The 18904-nt window shown below is 45.2% G+C and overlaps 1 pseudogene; it reads right to left on the bottom strand.

The window, feature by feature from the left end:
- Positions 1-2228: 2228 nt before the first annotated feature.
- LOC126498090 (2-(3-amino-3-carboxypropyl)histidine synthase subunit 2-like) lies at positions 2229-14838 on the bottom strand (annotated as a pseudogene).
- Between the last annotated feature and the right edge of the window lie 4066 nt (positions 14839-18904).

Genomic DNA, 18904 nt, shown 5'->3' with positions numbered 1-18904 from the left:
GGGAGGAGCCTCTGAGGCCTGGTTTCTTTATTCAGAAGATGAAAAGGCAAAATTTGTGTTCTTTACTTGTTCCTTCATTAACCAAGCTTGGGTGCTCTCATCTGCCACACTGGGACAAAGTAACAACTAAGAGAGATTAAGCCTGTTCTAATATACTTCTATGTGGCTGTGATAAAACTCCGAGTGAAAGCAGCTTAGGGACCAGAGGGTTTGTCTGGTATACAGGTTCCAGTTCATCCTTGGGGATGGAAGTTGGAAGCAGAAACCACAGAGGAACACTGTTCACTGGCTTGCTCCTTCTGGCATGCTCAACGACTTTTCTTTCTTTTTCTTTTAAATATTTATTTATTATGTATACAATATTCTGTCTGTGTGTATGTTTGCAGGCCAGAAGAGGGCACCAGACTCCATTACAGATGGTTGTGAGCCACCATGTGGTTGCTGGGAATTGAACTTAGGACCTTTGGAAGAGCAGGTAATGCTCTTAACCTCTGAGCCATCTCTCCAGCCCTCAACGACTTTTCTTATAGAGTGCAGGCTCACCTGCCTAGGGATCGCACCACCCATGGTGGGCTGGACCCTTTCTACACCAATTCACAACAATAAAAATGCCACACAGAAATGCCCTCAGGCCAATCTGTGGAGGCAATCCCTCTACTGAGGTTCCCTCTTGGCAGATGCTCTAGTTTGTGTCAGGTTTACAAACGCCACTAATACAAAGCCTTCCTTTCTGAGAGAGTAGTTTATAACTGCGTAGGTAAGCTTCCCCACTCACCATCGAGAGCCTGCTCCCAATGATCTGAGGACCTCCCGGCAGCCTCCCCATCCTAAAGGCCTCAGCATCCCTCATGGTGCCTCTCTGAGCAGCAAGCCTTTAACGTATGAACTTTGGGGGGTCAGTCCTTTACCAATAGCAAACCCCAAGAACTCACAGGGACAACCTGGTCTATATTCCCCGAAGTAACTATCAAAAGAACATTTCCAGACTAAGCAAGTGTAAGCTTTACCACTGCTTAGACTCGACTCTCCCCAATAAGCTATCAGCAGTTTGGGGAAAGTAAGACTGAAGATCCTCAGACCTTTATGCCCAACATCTGGTTTCTTCCTCACAATCTTATAAACATGAGACAATGCCCAGATCTCATTCACACCTGAAGAAATCAAAGCTCAGAGGAGTTAAGCAACCTGCTCACGTCACACAGCTGAGCGGCTCAGTAATTGAATTTAAAATGGTCTTTCTAATGTCAACACTCTAAAACAACAACTGCTAACCTTGCTGAGGGTTAGCTTGGGCGTCTGCAGTCAGGAACGAACAAGGCTGCAACCTTCTTAAGGACTGTTAATGAGACCATAGCAGTGGGCTGTGGGGTTCTTTTTGGACGAGAACCTCTTGGGCTGTGAGCCTAAACATGCTGGTTACAGGAAGGACTTGGCGCTTGAGAAGCTTGGTGAAAACCCCAGAGGACTCTACGAATTTTTCTTCTTTCCATTTATCGCTCTTCTCCACAGCTGAGGAAATATTTTTGGTTTAGTGGTTTGGACATTTTGTTTTTCAAAGAACTGCTTAAGCTGTTAGTGATGCACGATTAATAAAAACCCAGAGAGAGAAATTCGGGTTCAAACTAAAGATCTAAGCAAAGCAGCCAGCTACTGGCTCTTACCTCAACCTCGGTCTGAAATGACGATCCTCCCTCCAGGAATCTCGGAATGAGACTATGCCTAAGAGCTGTCTCCTCCTGTTTTCTAATTCTCTCTAGTTCTGGAAGTAAAGGTGTGCACCACTACCACCTGGTTTCTATGGCAAGCTAGTGTGGCTACTGGGATTAAAGGTGTGTGTCATTGTTACTTTGTCTATAAGGCTGGCCAGTGTGGCTGTTTTACTTTTCTGATCTTCAGGGAAGTTTTATTTATTAAAATACAAGTGAAATGTTATTGCATGTTAGCTTAAGCAAAAATGAAAATTTTGGTTTTGGGGAAAGGTCAGAGAGTCCAAAAAGATGTATCACCTAAGCCCCAGACTGAGTGAAGACCAGAGGCAGTCTGTGGGCCTCAGCGGTGAGAATTCTAAAGGTTTGTTCCAAACTCTGATGTTTATATCACTAACATTGATGAACCCTGGCCCCTGGCCCTCAGGTTAAAGGGTCCAGAGAGTCCCGGATAGTCACACATGCTGACATCACTTCTGGGTATACTTCTCTGGGAATATATGCAGGGATATAAGTGGTCAGCTAGTCCACCAGAGGTTTCAGGCCTTCAGAGGCCACCTCTGAATCTTTGAATACAGCCATTATTACTTTGAGGTTCAACTTATTCACCAGAATAGCTATTCCTGTAGAACGGAGTCCAAGAAATCAGCTCCGGGCACAGTGCCTGGCATGTGATAACAACTCCCCCCAAAACAACAACAACAACAACAACAACAACAACAACAACAACAACAGTAACAAAACACCAAAGTCAAAAACAAAAAAAAAAAAACCCCAAAAACAAAGCAAAACAAAACAAAAAACCCAGAAACTGTGTTGGGATCTGGACACACATGAAATCACCAACTCTCTCTCTCTCCCCACCTTCTCTTCAAAAATTGACCCTACAGGCATTTATTGAGGGTCTACTATGTGTTAGCTCCTGTTGCAAGGATCAGGAGAATATATCAGATTGTCCTTCCTGTCCCCACCTTGTCTCTCTTCTTTCCTAGTTCTGGTTTTATTCCCCTGCAGGTAGACTATGTGGCAGGAAAGATGTCACTCTGTGACTGTTGATACAAATCTATTGCTCTTCACTATGCAAAGCAGCAGGAACTTTCCTCTGTCAGCTGAACATTTTGGGTGGTGTGGAGGCACTTGAGAAGACACAGAGTGGACATCTGAAGGACTAATCACTGGGTCATAGGAAAGAGACGTTAGCCTGGCCTCCACGGCAGAGGTGCTGTGGAATAATGCTCTAGTACCCTGTAAAGATTTGTCATTGTGTTGGTTTAATAAAACACTGATTGGCCAGTAGCTAGCAGGAAGTATAAGTGGGGCAACCAGACTATGAGAATTCTGGGAAGAGGAAAGGAGGAGACGCGGTCACAAGCCAGATGCAGAGGAAGCAAGATGAGAATGCTTCACTAAGAAAAGGTACTAATCCATATGGCTAGAAACATAGACAAGGATTATGGGCTAATTTAAGTTGTAAGAGCTAGTTGGTAATAAGCTATTAGGCCAAACAGCTTATAATTAATATAAGCCTCTGTGTGTTTCTTTGGGACTGAATGGCTGTGGGTTTGGACAGGACAGAAACTTCAGTCTATGTAGAGGTGTCTGAAGAACCCCTGCTGTTCCACAACAATGAGGTGAGAGTAGAGAGTTCTAGTAATGCAGAGAAATCAGACAAGAGCAGCAGGAGGCCATTCCAGACACTCTAGAAGACAAGGCCCTTTGCCTATGCCTGCTTCCAGAGTTAGGATCATGCCACCATTTCTCAATGCCTGAGTTCTCTGTATAATCAAGGTCTATCAAGAACTGATCACCCCAAGGGTTGGCAGCTGTTGGCAGAACATTCCCTTTGCTTCTTTTCTTGGGATTTGGACACTTATATCATCTCAGTAAATACCCATGGAGCACCTTCTATGTCTAAAAAACATAAATAAGAGCAAAAGTGAAACGAGGAGGAGAGGAACACCTGACATATGGGTGGGCTGAACACGGGCTCGACTGTGCTGTTTAGGCATTGGATGCCACTCATATCCAAGTCATCCTGGAGGAAAAGCAATTGTTTCAGCTGTGGAAAGAAGGGGCTCCAGGAAACCACTGTGTGTTGAGTTTCCTCCTATGTGTTTTCCTGCATTCGTTTATTCATATGACATGAACAACAACAAGCAGGAGGGGAGAGGAATGTGCTGGAGAGAGAGGTTGTTTTAGATAAGGTGGTCAACGAAAGCATTTGAGCCAAGACTTAGGCAAGAAAAACTCAACAGAGAATGAGTACTGTAGTTGCTTTGATGCCAGCGGCCACAATTAGACACACCTGAGCAGGGAGCCTCACCTGAAAAAGGGTCCTGATTGCCTTGATTCACGTGGAAGACTGACTCGAGTGAGGGCAGAACCTTTTGGTAGCAACCTGGATAAGAAGGGCATGGCCGAGGGGCAATCATCCGGTCTTTGGCTTGCTTGGTTTCCCCTTTTGTCACCAAGTTAGTTTGCTTGCCGGTGCTGTTGATTCCTCGCTACTAGAACCAGTGTTTCCAAACTCTCATCCTGGACTAGGGACCTTCAGCTCCCCAGGACACCTCAGACTTCTGGCGTCAGGTTGAGAGGCTGAGGCTCCCAGCCTTGTGGACTGAGCAATTACATATTGAGAGCCAGTATTATGGAGCTACTCTGCTGAAGCACCAGCCTCGAGGACCAGCAAATACCAGATGAATTCTCAGCTGTCTGGTGAGGTTGTGCCACCATTACTATTTTATGTCTTTATAGTCACCCTTATTTTATGACTATATATTCAGCCCTTATTTTATGTCTATATATGTGTATATATTTATTCCTTTGGATCTGTTTCTCTAGACAACCCTGACTCGTACAGTGAACTTCCAGACCAAGGGGGGGGGGTGAGCATCATGCACAGTGTGGGGCTTATGGTGTCTGAGAGCCAATGTGGCTGAAGGGACTTGGGTGTGGAAATGGGGGGAGACACAAGAAGCTCTCAGACAAATCTTGTTATGGGGCAGGCATTATGGGTGATTACCCTGGATTTGGGGTTTGGAGCAGAGACCATGTAAGTTGTGTTACTCAGGATTCTCAGAGCTCTCAGCTGTGCTATTGGCTTTGGCTTTTGATTTGAAGTTGGGATTGACAATATGCATGGCTTCTGCATCACAGTGGTTGAAGCTGCTGGACTAGGGTCTCTGATGCACAGGATGCTGACGACAGCGTCCCACCCATTAGACCACACTGCCTCCCCCAGTCTTCATATATAACTTTGCCATGGTTAAAGAGTAAAAAGACCATGCTCCAGATGACCTCATTTTAAATTATATGCATTACATTTTATGGCAAATCATTCATATAATTATCTCAAAAACATCTAAGTAAGAACTCTCAGTTGTGAATTTCAATAGGTTTCACATATATTTCAGAACCCACAATTATGACTCTGCTGTTTCCTTTATAGCCTTTCAATACACACATACACTTACTTAAAACTCCACTGTCTCTGGGATTCCAATCAAGTTTTCTGCAATGGTTAGGATTCTCCTGGTGGTCCTGGCAAAGTTGGTAGTTTTTGTCTCTGAGCAACCTCGGTCCTGTGCTGCTGACATTCTTGGGACCTTTCTAGTTTCAGGTGTGACTCTCTGTATCTCTGCCTTCCTCCCAGGTTCTGTAGGAGTCAGGCTGATGTCAGGAGTGTCTGATCTGTGGGTGTCTGCTAGGTCTAAAGGCCTGGACTTCTCCCCTTATTCTGAGGACTGCTCATTTCTGCCATTAGTGAAGGGTGTGTCTCTTTCCCACTGGCCATTTCTGGGTGCCTCATCTAACCTGAATCATCTGTAATAGAGGTGGGGTGACCATGGAGATTCTTTGTCCCTATTGGACTTTGTGTGAGATGGGGCATCTGTTTGGCCATCTCTTTGCTGTGTGTCCTGGGCAAGATGGGGAGCAAACTGGCAGAGTAATGAGATACAGAAGAGGGCTGAGACAAGTCTAGAGAGCTGCCGTTTCCTCAACCATCCAAAGGGCTGGCTGTGCTTTCACACTGAGGGGGGTCACAAAATAGGCTGTACTGGGATCCAAGTGCTCAGCACAGGGGCTTGCTTAGGGGGCAATATGGGTCAGAGCCAACAGTGGTTGGAAGAGGGCCAAAGCCGTGGGATTAGCTTGTAGGACTGCTAGCCACTGGCTGATACTTGCTGAGGGATCTGGCTTACTCTGTTTCCACACCTGGACTCACTCCCCAGTTGCTGAGCAGTGTTAACTCACGACTTTTCTTAACAGTGCAGTGGACTCTGGAACTGCCTCTGTGTTAAACAACCCTGTGGAAAACAGGCTTGGCTCACAGAAGCTAGAAAACATGGAGGGCATTAACTCCACAGGACACAGTGAATGATTGAATGAGGTGGTGCAGGGTAGGGGGAAGAAAGAAGGGAGTCCAGGCTTCTAGCTACAATGACGGGTACCCAGGAGAAGAAGGAGTATGTGGATTTTGGATGAGAGATGCTGAGCGTAGCTGTGTGTGTTTAGGATGTCAGGGCCTGTGAGAGTCTGGAGGTTGCTGGGCAGGTGTAGATGAAGAAGAGTATGTGGGGTGCAAGCTTCAGTGTTCTCTCTGGAGCCAGGAAGCCAGAGAGACAGCTTCCCAGGGAAACCTGAGGAATGCTCCAGGCTCTGGCCCAGGCACTCCTCTGAGGAATCTTCTCTCCTCATTCCAGTGCTGTCCCTGAGGGCAGGCACTTGTATGGCACTTCACTTGTATGGCACGGGAGTTCGCACAGCAGATCAATACCCTGGCAGGTAGGAATGCTATAATTAGGTTGTGCCTGGGTTCCAGAACCAACTACCCTGCTTACCTAGGCTGTGACAGAAGACTTGGCAGAAACAACCTGAGGGAGGAAGGGCTTGCTTTGCCTTTTGCTTTCAGGGGGGTGTCAAGGTGGGAGAGGCATGGCGCTCTTGCAGCTGGAATGTGGGATGGAGGTGCCTTAGGTCCTGGTGGACCATGGAGCAGAGAGACAAAACTAGAACCAGACTCTGCTACCATCTTCAAGGCTCTACCCAGGGACTCACTTTTGCTAGGTGGGCCACAGTCTCAAAGGTTCTACAACTTCCCCCAAACAGTGCCACCTGCTGGGGGACCAAGTGCTCAAACACATGAGCCCATAGAAATTGCACATCCAAACCAGAGCATCTCACACCTGGACGGCAGCGATAACTAGCTCTCCTCTTCCTTGCTCATAGCATCCCACAGCTGGATGGCAAAGAGACTCTCTGCCTTCCCCCTTCCTTGCTTTCCTTACCTGACTGCTTCTCCCCCGTTCTTTCTGCTGCCTTCCTTCCTTTTGGTTTCTGTCTGTCTCTGCCTTGCTGTCAGCCCCCCTCCCTTCCTCAGTCTCTCTCTGCTTCCTGGCTCGTCCATCTCTGAATGTCTCTGCCCTTTGTCTTCTCCCCTAGCTGGTCTTTCTCTCCACGCCTGTGCCTCTAGACCTCATTCTCCTTTGGTCTCTCTTTCTGTATCTGTATCTGTGTGCCTCCCCTCCCCCATCTCCCGCCTCTAGGAAGGGGGCAGAGATCATGGGGAGGATTGGATGTCATTAAAGGCACAAAAGGAGAAAGGACTTCTCTCCTGCTTAGCCCTGGGGAATGCCTAACGATGAGAGACACTTTGGTGGGTAATCGATAGGAACAAGATGCAGCGAGACATCTTTGTTGGGTCGCCACTGACGGCAGCTCCCTCTAACCAGAGCCCCTGGGAACAGCCGGCCTCTCAACTAGGCTTAGACAGAATGCCGCACAGCATGGAGAACTTGAAGTGTGAGCCCAGCACACATGACCTGGGGGCACCTCATTTCCATCACTCTCCTCCCTTCGCAGCCCTCCTCTTTCCTGATGCTGCTTTACAAATATCATGAATAGGGGGGAACACTGCAGTGGGTTAGATGTAGACGGTAGCAAACCCAGGTTACTGAGGAAAATAAAGTCTCTGGCTAGCCGGATACTCATAATATAGCCTGATATCCGCATTGTAAACCGGGGAGTTTCACACCCGTCATCCACTCTAGGCAAGGCTGCCTGTTTTCTTTCCAAATAGCAAATCTGGTCAAGGCATCTCCAGTTCAGATCCTTATAGACAGAATGCCACTAATCTGCTTCACTGTCAAAATACCAGGTTCACAGGAGGTGCTTAAACACAGTGTGTGTGGGGGTGGGGGTGTATTGTACACAGTAGGTACTTCCCAAAGTGTTTATCTGATGGGTGGATCTGCCAGTGTTTAGATCCAGAGGTACAGTGGGCCCACTTCTTACTGTTGCCTCTGACTTCCAAAGACTTGATCTCTAAGTTTGACCTAAGTTCTTTGTGAATGTGACCACCCCTATCTTTCTGAGTTCTCAGGCCCTGCCTCTGGTCTCTAATGTTTTGAAGATACAGGAAGGAAGCAGGCCATGCAGGCAGATGTTCAGAACTCCTGCCTCCTGTATAAGCATGCATCAGATATGGGTTATGTAACCTGGCTTTAAAATGATACCCCACCTAAAAGGTGTATGTAGGTGTTAAATCCATCAGCGCATTAACCCTTTGATGGGTTCATTATTTAGGTGGTGGTAATGTGAGGAAACTAGGAGATGACTCTTGGTTGGGGGTCCCTGTGGGGAGTGTGCTCTGGAATCACGTGTCTTGGCCCTTGCCTTTTCCCGATTCTTTCTCCTCTCTGTGTGTTACCAGGTAAACCAGTTTTCTCTACCACCTGTTCCTGCCACAATGCTCTAGCTCATCAGTGCACAGCAGTAACAGAGCCAAGGGACTGTATTAAACCTGTGGAATGAGTTGATATCTTCCTCCCTTAAATAGTTTTTCCAGGTTGTGTTTGTGTGTGTGTGTGTGTTATTTCAGGTTTTTTTTTGTGTGTGTGCATGTGCATTATTTATGTATATGCATGTTGTATGGGGTATGGATATGAGCATGTATCTATGTGTTGTGCGTTTGCATGTATGGACACATGTGAATAAAGGCTAGATAGAGGTCAACACCTGGTGTCTTCCTTGATCACTTCTTGCCTTAGTCTTTGAGTCATTGTCTTGGTAAACCTGGAGCTCACGAATTGACTGGCCTGGCTGGCCAGTGAACTCTAGGATCTAACTGTCTCTGCCTCCTAGTGCTGAGTTACAGATGCACATACTATCCCTGGCTCTTTATTTGGTGCTCAGGATGCAAACTTAGGTCCTGAATTTAGTACTTGCACAGCAAGTACTTTGCTGACCAAGTCATATCCTAGTCCTGTTTTTTTTTTTTCTTTTGTTTTTTGTTTTTCGAGACAGGGTTTCTCCGTAGCTTTGGAACCTGTCCTGGAGCTAGCTCTGTAGACCAGGGTGGCCTCAAACTCATAGATATTGGCCTGCTTCTGCCTCCTGAGTGCTGGGATTAAAGGTGTGTGCCACCACCGCCCAGCTCCTCAGTCCTGTTTTCTCAGATATTTTGTCTTATATGGTAAGTGTCTGATGAAGGAGGTCCTTCTGTATATGTGTTGCTCTTATTGATTAATGAATAAAGCTGCTTTGGCCTATGTTAGGACAGAATATAGCCAGGCTGGAAGAGATACATTTATAAAGAGAGTAGGCAGAGTCAGAGAGATGCCATGGAATTGTCAAAAGAGAAAGACACCAGATTTTACTGGTAGGCCGATGTGAGAAGTCCTTCTGTTTCTGTGTTGCTTTTATTGGTTAATGGATAAAGAAGATACTTTGGCCTATGATAGGGCAGAATAGAGCTAGGCAGGAAAACTAAAATGAATGCAGGGAGAAACTAGGCAGAGTCAGGGAGAAGCCATATAGCTGTGGCAGGAGAAAGATGCTGGATGTTGGATGGAACCTTACCAGTAGAACACAAGCACATGACGATGCACAGATTAATAGACATGGGTTGCTAGTAAGATGCTTAAGCTATTGGCCAACCAGTATTGCAAATAATATAGTTTCCATGTGATTATTTTGGGTCTGGGCAGCCAGGAACAAATGAGCAGTCATCAACTACAGTAGGCCACAGCCTCGAGGTGATACATAGCTTAATAGAAATGGATTAATTTAAGATGGAAGAGTTAGTTTAATAAGAAGTCTGAGCTAATAGGCCAAATAGTGTTGTAATTAATATAGTCTCTGTATTATTATTCGGGTCTGAGCAGCTGGAAAATGAATGAGCAGTCTCTGCCCACAAGTGGCTAGCACAAAGGCATGCACATCTCATTAAAAGCTAAGAAAGCAAGATTCCCTGGAGATGATCAGATTAGCTCATTCTTCCCTCCTATCTCAGGGGCTCAAACTATGCCCAGAGAACAGTAACATGCCCTGGCAGAGAACTGGGAAGTAGGCAAAGAATTCTTTATCCCCTCCAAGTTCTCTACTGTTGACTTGGCTTTATTTTTGCATATCCTTAGGTATTGACAAGTGTAAGCCTTACTGAATGCCTGTCCCCATGTTAGCCTTAGGAATGTTGCTCTCTAACTTCCCCCATTCTCCTAGTTACAATGGAAGGAAGGAACCCATTCCCAGTCCTCAGTCAATACAGGCAAATAGAACTGATGGTAGGGAATGACTTTTTCACTGGCTTGTGCCTAAGAGTCAGGTAGACTGTTAGAACACCCCCACTATGATTAATGTGTACCTCTTGTTGATTCCTCTGTGGCCTGTGCGTATCTTTTCCTTTTGATTTACTTTATTGGTTTTTAAATTAGCTTTATGATATATAATTTACATGCAATGAAATTCATCAATTTTCTGTATTCAATTCAATGAGTTTTGACGAACACGTATAGACCATGCCACAGTCAAGATACAGAGGGCATTTATTTTTCCCAAAGTAACCTTGTATTCCTTTGCAAGCAATTCTCCTTCGCTAGCCCCAGGCAACCATCGATCCATATTTGACTGCTATTGTTTGGCTTTTTCTAGACGTTGACAGAATCAGATTCATTTTGTATCTACTTGCTTTCACTTAGCATAATTTTGTGATTCATCAGTGAGGGGGGTTTGAAGGCTCAGGTGCGTCACACTTAGGACCCAGCTGGAGGCACTGCTGTTAAGGAAGTAAGCCACCAGGAGTGTGCCTCCACCACTCACCAGGCAGCAGCTCCCCACAATGTGTGAGGTTGGGGAGCCAGGCCTGGGGGGTGGCCAGGAAGGGTTATAGACAGCGCCCAATTCACATGGCGTCTATACAGGCTGTAAGAAGCCACCTGAAGGCTGGGGGGCTAGGGATCCCGGAGGACGGGCCGAAAGCACAAAGACGTCCATCTCAGGGAATCTTGCAAGCTTGGTAGGTGTGGGCCTCCCCAGGGCCAATATGTAGCTACGTTTTCCAGCCTCCTCAGTCATCTTCTGCAAGTGTGCCAGGGCCTCCTGGTTTTGAGCTACACCTAATGTACCTGCCAGCAGCCCTTCTACATGAGCGTCTCTGGCCCGTTCTAAAAGACAAAATCTTTGTGCTCTTAGCCGTCCAGCCTGGGCGGCTTGTGTCTGTCCTGTGTCTGGACAACAGGCAATGAAGAGTCGTCCTGGTGTCCTCCCCAAGAGCAGTCTGCTCAGATCTGGATCAAGGATAGGGTCAGAGCTAGCCCGAGAGCACCCCTACATAGAAGGCACCATATCTTCCAGGCACCTTCCTGGGCTCAGGGAGGAAGCGTCAACAAACGCGCTCCTGGGACTCAGGCTGTGAACTTGGGGACCCCACTGGCAGGGGCAGAGCTGGACTAGAGATGAGCAGATCTTGATACTTTGGGCGCAGGAGAACGGCCACAGCCTCTGAAAGAGAAGGAGGCATCAGAGTTGAAGTCTGGCAAAGTAGAAGATGCCTCATCCCCAGGAGACTAAATGTGACCCTAAAGTACAAGCAAGGCTAAGCTGCCATCCAGAGCTCTATGGAAGTGGGCTTAATGGGGAAATTAAGGCATGCAGCCATGCATCTACCATCTACCCCTCCTTCCCTCACAGGTATAATTTCTTACCTAGGGTGTGGGCGCAAGCTTCACAGATCACATGGACTGGATGCCACCCAGACATCTCTGGGAACTCTCATCACCCCAGTCAAGGGAGAGGCTGCCCCAGGGATGTGGAATATACATGTAGGTGTACCCGAACGCCCAGGGATGGGAGAGGCTGTAGGTAGGGACCATTAATGCAGAACATTTAATCCCAATTCACTCCCTAAGCAAACAGCTTCGCCTCTCCCCTCCCAAAGGCCCCAGTAGTGACTGTGTTTTGAATCACAGGAAGTGGAGGACCCTTGGGTTTGTGATCAGAGCAGTAAGAAGAAGTGATAGCAGTTGGACTTGAAGCCCAGCTCAGCAGCACACTCCAAACCCCAGTTCCTCTTATGATTGTTCTAGCACCTTTATTAAGAGATCACTTCCTTCTCATTATGCAATGCAGATCTACTGAGATTCAAGTATTCATCAAAAGATAGACATTTAGAATTTTTTTTTTTAACTTTTGATTATGGTGAATAAAAGCTGCAAGCATCACTCATATACCATCTATTTTTATTATTATTAAATCTCTCTTATGTGTGTGTATACTATGCACACTCATGCACACTTGTCTGCAGAGGCCAAAATAAGGTGTTGAGTCTCCGGGAGCTGTAGTTAGGGGCAGCTGTGAGCCATTTGACATGTGTTCTGAGAACTGAACTATGGTCCTTTGACAGAGAAGTGAGTATGCATACTCTTAGCTGGTGAGTTACCTCTCCACACTCACATGTCAGCCTTGTTTTATTTTTATATGTAACACACATATCATATATGCTTGACTTCAAAAAAGGCTGAAAAGTAGTTTTCAAAGCACTGGGATAGCCCGGGCAATACCTGGGTTCAAGGTTAGGTATTTCATGACAGTTCCAACTGACATGCTCCAGTGACTGATGATACTGAGAATTTTTCCTTTGATCAAACACCTGCTCAATTTGTTTTGTCTACTTTTACTTCAGGATAGTTATATTCTTATTATTGACTTGAAAGTGTTTTGTGCTTAGTTTTTCAAAGTTTTATTATTATTATATGATTTTTGTGTATGTCAGGGTGCCCTATAAATCTCTGTGAACCCCGGCTGGTCTTGAATTTGTAGCAGAATTCTTGCTCCAGCCTCCCCACGGCTGGAATGACAGACATGACCTTGCACTCCCAGCTACACGAATTATTTTCATATCTTATTTAATAGTTTCTTCCTAATTGATAAATATAATTATATATTTATAGGCTACACAGTGGTGCTCCACTTTAGAATATTTAAATTAACTTAATAAATAAATATCACCTTACAGATCTGCTTTTCCGTGGTGGTGAATATTCTAAAGCATGTTCTTTTAGCAATTCTGCCATAAATAGTATATGATTGCAGTCACCGTCCTGGGCAGTGGGTTTCTAGAGCTGCTTGACAAAAACTTTGTGCCCCACGATTAACAATGACCATTTTCCTCTCTACCTCCCTCCCCCGCCCCGGTTCTGTTAATTGCCACTCTATTCTTTCCTTCTGTGAGTCCAGCCTTTTTATATGCTACCTGTAAGTGAGATCATGTTTCTCTTCATATTCTCCACACAGGCACTTTATGGTGAATATGTTTTGCATATATTTTCCTGGAGTTGATAGCGTGGCTTCTCAAGGCGAGTCTAATATCGTTACTTCATCACAGCCAGAGCTGACTGAGTTTTGCTTATGATCCCTCCAGACCTCATTTTTCTCATTTGTAGCCTGGTTACCAAAAATATATCTACCTCTCAGAGTTGGTGAGGATTTAAAGTGATAGTGCGTGTAGGACCCTCAGCATAATGCCGACAACCTAATAAGGCCTTGCAAATCACCAGCAGATTGTTATTGTTTGATTTTTATTCATCCCATCTCTGCTCACTCAAGAATAGTCCTCTTTGGGCTTCACTTCATTTTATCTGCAGCTGGGAGCTGGAAATAACTGATGCCCAGGAAAGCAGTCTGGGCTGGAACCAAGGGCGTGGGAGCAGTTAGCATGCAGCTATCATCCGACGCCCCAGGCTGGGTGAACTCTCTGGGTCCGAGCCTACAGTGTGGGATGTGGGATGAGATGGCCACAGCAGGACTTTGGACAAGTGCTGTCCTTCAGGGTTGGGCAAAGGAAGAGAGACTCGCGGAGGAGGATGAAAGAGGAAGAAGGAATTCAGGAATGAATGACTTCATAGATACCAAAGAAGGGAGGGAGTCAAGGCGGAAGGGATCACTAGCGATGCTAGCAATGCTGTTGGTTTGTATCTGATGTCCCAGCGGCTTGCTTCTCAGCCCAAGATGCTGTTGGGAGGGCATGGAACCTTTAGGAGATGGGGACTAGAAGACAGGTAGGTCATTTGGAGATGTGCTCTTGGAAAGACTGTTGGCATGCTGGCCCCTCTGTGTGTCTTTCACTTTCTATCACTGAGAGTAACAGCTTCCTATGCCACACACTCCTACCACCCTGCTCTGCCTCAGCACAGGTTCACAGCAATGGAGGCAGCCAACCCGTGACTTGAAGTCGGAAATCAGGACAAGTAATTTGGTTATGAACATAGTTGAGCAAGTGACCCTGAGTCTACCTCTACGTGTATCTGTTTCTCCATTTATAAGACATGAGCAACCAGGATTCTCTCTTCATGTGGTTATTGAAAGAATGAGATGAACATATATAAGACTTTTGGAACAGGGGGCCAGGGAGGTGTTGGGTGAATAGCCTTGCCCCAGTACTGAGCAACTGAGTTCAGTTCCCAGGGACCCACATGGTGGAAGGAGAAAAGTGGCTTTCACAAGTTGTCCTCTGATCTCCACCTGCATGCTAACACACACACACACCACACACACACACACACACACACACCACACACACACCACACACACACACACACCACACACACACACACACCATGCATGCGCATGTGTCAAAGTGAAGCAGGCCTTAACACTTGTTTAGCACTCAGTGTTAGCTGTAAGCAACACAGCTTTTAGCTGCCATTACTGTGTCTTTGTTAATTTTTTTTTTAAATAAACCCGAAGAGTGCTAGCAGTCAGAGAGGTTAGACAACTTGCTCACTCTTAGAGCTGCTGCGTTATTGAGACTTGATCCCCGTGTCCCAACCGGAGCCCTTCCTGCCGCTCCCCTCATCCCCGTGGGGTCACACAGCTCTGCAACTGTAGCATGGAACAGAACTTTTATGTTTAAGACAAAGGGAAGCCACACAAAGTCCTAAGAAAAGGATGGATTTGGTCCTAGTAACAATTCTCTGGAGAAACTTTGGTTGGTAGAACAGCTGGAGTTTCACAGAGAATGGTAGCTGCTGACTGGGAGGGGAGAGTAGGGAGGTGTGTGTGTGTGTGTGTGTGTGTGTATGCATGCATGCACGCATGCATGTGTGCATGTATAATGTGTGTGTATGCATGCATGGATGTGTGAGCGCGTGTGGCGTATGTACATGTGTGCATGCATATGTACATGTATGTGTATTTGTGCATATGTGCATACAGGTATGTGTGTATGGGGTGTGTGTGTTGTGTGTCCTCCACATCTTGCTTAAAAGAAGCTTTTTTCTGAAAAGTTTTATTGCCAAGAGATAACATTCAGCTCAGCTCTCCTTCCCCTAACCCCTCCTCAGCTTAAAATATATTGAACAGTGTTAGAGGCAAAAGATATTTTCAGCCCTGCTGGGCCCTCAGGGAAATGACTTCTATGGAGAAGAGCTGGTGAGCTATGTAGGACTTTAAATGCCTCTTCTGGCACCTGCCCCTACTCTCCCAAGTGCTACAGCCTGGCAGGCAGTTACCACTTCACAAGTTTAGAGTCCACATCTCCTTCAAGGCTTGCTTTGACCTAAGTACCCTTTTCCATGCCTTTTCCCATATCAGTATTCTATAGTTTTTTGAATTCATTCTATAACTATAACCAGCTCTGTCCTTCTTCTGACCTCTCCTCCCTCCCCTGCCGGCTCTGGTCACCTGATAGACCAAAGAAGACAAATCATATTAATAAGGAGCGTGCGCACATTGAGCATGCTCACATCTGCCTTCTCACTTGAACCTCATGATGCCCTATGTGAAGTAAGTACCAAGCAGAGCAGAATCAGCTCTCTGTGAGCAGTGCGGCAACTACTCCCTCCACAATATATGTGTTGAAGTTTAAGCAGGATGGGCGCAGCCAGGTTGCGAATCAGGGATGTCTGTCTTCAAAGTCAGATCTCTCAGTCCGATACCTTGCTGTCTTCAGTGGCTAATGATGCTAATCTGAATGCCTAAGTGCCAGCCTATTGGATGAATAGGCAGTCCTTCCTGCCCTTTAATGTTGTATTGCAACCCATCAGAAAGCAGATGGCTTCATTATGGAGCAATAGCTTCCAGCCTCGTTCTGCAGAGGATCTTCTCCGCACTCAACCAAGCGCAATCCACATTTGTGGGGTATTTAATATGCATCACGCCCTTTTTACTTGAAACTCATTGTTCCAAAGGTATTTCTGTGGCTACTTACACTTAAGAGCCCGTTGAAGAACACAGCTCTTGAACAGTGGTCATGGAACCCATGCTTTCTGTTTCTTTCTAATGCACAAAAGTCTAACATAGTTCAAACAAGGTGTGTGTGTTCACCCATGTGTGTGTTTGTCTGGGCATGAACATATCTACACATGTGCGTCCAGAGGTCAGAGGTGTCAACAATAGAGTTAGAGTTATAGGCAGTTTTGAACTGCCTGATAGGGTTGCTGGGACCAGAACTTGGGTTCTCTCTAAGAGAACTGCTGAACCATCCCTGTAGCCTCGGAATGTATGTTTGAATGACTCTGAGGGCACAAAACTGTTGCAAAGTGCCCGAGAATGCTTCAGTTTGTTTCTATTGTTGCTCTGAGTAATACCTATTGTCCACTAAAATTGTCTTTAGCTCATTATGATAAGAATCTGATCAGGGTGGATTGTGTGTAGTTATTTATTTTTAGTGGAAAAACACAGTTCATGAGCTTGAACTAATCAATCAAGGACCTTGACTTTAGTGTCCTGCTTTGACATCTTAAGCATAGGACTCTTTCTTGACAAGATGGCCAGCTTACTTCCAGGTCACAAATATGCACTGGAGGTATGAAGAAGGGTGAAGGATAAAATCACCATGACAATAGAACCTGCCTCTTCCTGTCAGAGGAAATAGTCACTTTCTAGAAACACTATTCAATAGCCTTTTGCTGAAGTGGTCACATGCTGTGAGGGCATCTGGGGCTTGAGTACAGATGTCCCTGATTTATCAAGGTTTCATTTACATTTTTTTTGACTTGCTGATGGTGGAAAGACAATAGGTATTCAGCAGGAGGCATCCTTTAGATTCTGAAGTTTGGTCTCTTCCTGGGCTAACAATGTGTGACACCAAACTTGCTCATGAACCTGGGAAATAGCAGTGAGATGCAGTTCCAGTCAACCACGTTATCTTCACAAGAATAAACTGAGACACTACAACCACAGTGTTGCTAAGCTTGGATATGTGACAAGCTAGGGTTATTAAATGCATTTTCAACTATGACTGGACTTGTCAGGATGTAGCCCCATCTCAGGTACAAAGAGCATCTATGATTTTAGATACACAGCCTCCCGGAACAGCATGTGTTAGTGCTGTAAAAAGAAGGGGTGTCTGCAAGACTGGCGCTGGCAGTGACTGCCACCAATCTGCACTGGGCAGTGCAGTAATGACCTCAACAATCCCTCACATTGATCCAGGCTTTTAATTTTAAAAAACGCTTTGATGTGCATTATCCCTTTTAATCTCCATGGCAACCTTCCAAGTAGGTAAGGTATGAGTTACCTAGGAGTCATGCAGGTCTGGCATTGTGGTCCCCATTTTAGAAAAGAGGAAACTGAGGCTAGAAGGGTTAAGTGAATTGCTCAAAGTCACAGAACTCCTAAGTGATAAAACACAAATAAGAGATTGCTTTCTCTAGACCCCTTGTATGTTTCGGTTTGACTCAAGCAATAGTCAGTAAGCATCTGGATGAGCAACCATGTTGATATCCTCGTCTCTGTTCTGGTAGAAGTTCCACCCCAGGCCCTCCCCCATCTGTCTCCCTTCTGCATCTCAGAAAGTCCACCAAATGATGACCCCCCCTCCCCCAGAAATGCTCTGCTTTTTCGTTATGGATAAATGTTCTTTTTTTTTTATCTTGTTCATTTTCTTGAAGACCCAACTCATTGTCTCATTGGTTCTTTGTATTGTTCTCTTTGTTTCTATTTTAGTGATTTCAGCCCCCAGTTTAATTATTTCCTGCTATCTGCTTCTGGGTGAGTTTACTTCTTTTTGTTCTAGAGCTTTCAGGTGTGCTATTAAGTTGCTAGTGCGAGACTTCTCCAAAGTTTTTATGTAGGTATTTTCTATAGGAAGTCCTTCAGCCAGCAGCCTTTAAGTTACAAGCCCACTTGGGCGTGGCCTTTTATACTATAAATGCCAAAGTAAAGCACATGCTCCCTCTCTCTTCTGGCTTCTGGATTCCCTGTTCAAGCAGAGAACTATGATCTGTGAGTCTACTCCTAAATAACCCTTTATAAGATTCAATTCTGAGCTAGTGTGGGATTTCTTTTTAGTGTCCCTCTTTGGGTATTTAGTGCTATAAACTTTCCTCTTAGCATTGCTTTCATAGTGTCCTATAAATTTAGGAATGTTGTACATTCATTTTCTTTGAATTATAGGAAGTATTTAATTTCTTTCTTTATTTTTTGACCCAGTGTGATTCAGTTGAGCATTATTCAGTTTCCATGAGTCTGTAGGTTTTCTGCAATTTGTGTTGTTATTGAATTCTAACTTTAAGCCATGGTGATCTGATAAGATACAGTAGGTTATTACAAATTTTTTGTATCGGTTGAGATTTCCTTTGTGACCAGTTTTAGAGGAAGTTCCATGAGGTGCTAAAAAGAACATATATTCTTTTATGTTTGGGTAGAATGTTCTATAGATATCTGTTAAGTTCATTTGAATTATAACATCTGTTAGTTCCCTTATTTCTCTGCCAATTTTCTGTCTGGAAGACCTGTCCATTGTTGAGAGTGGGGTATTGAAGTCTCCCACTATTAGTTTTTAACTTAGACTTCAGTAATGTTTCTTTCACAAATGAGGATATCCTTGTATTTGGAGCATAAATGTTCATAATTGAGACTTCCTCTGATGGATTTTTCCTGTGATGAATAGGAAATGTTTTTCTCCATCTCTTTTGATT

This window comes from Alexandromys fortis, unplaced genomic scaffold (assembly GCF_014885135.2).
Source record: "Alexandromys fortis isolate MF-2015 unplaced genomic scaffold, M_Fortis_MF-2015_v1.1 scaffold_13, whole genome shotgun sequence".
In the NCBI taxonomy this organism is placed as follows: Eukaryota; Metazoa; Chordata; class Mammalia; order Rodentia; family Cricetidae; genus Alexandromys; species Alexandromys fortis.
Note: the sequence above shows the minus strand (reverse complement) of the source record. Positions and strands in the feature narration are given on the sequence as shown.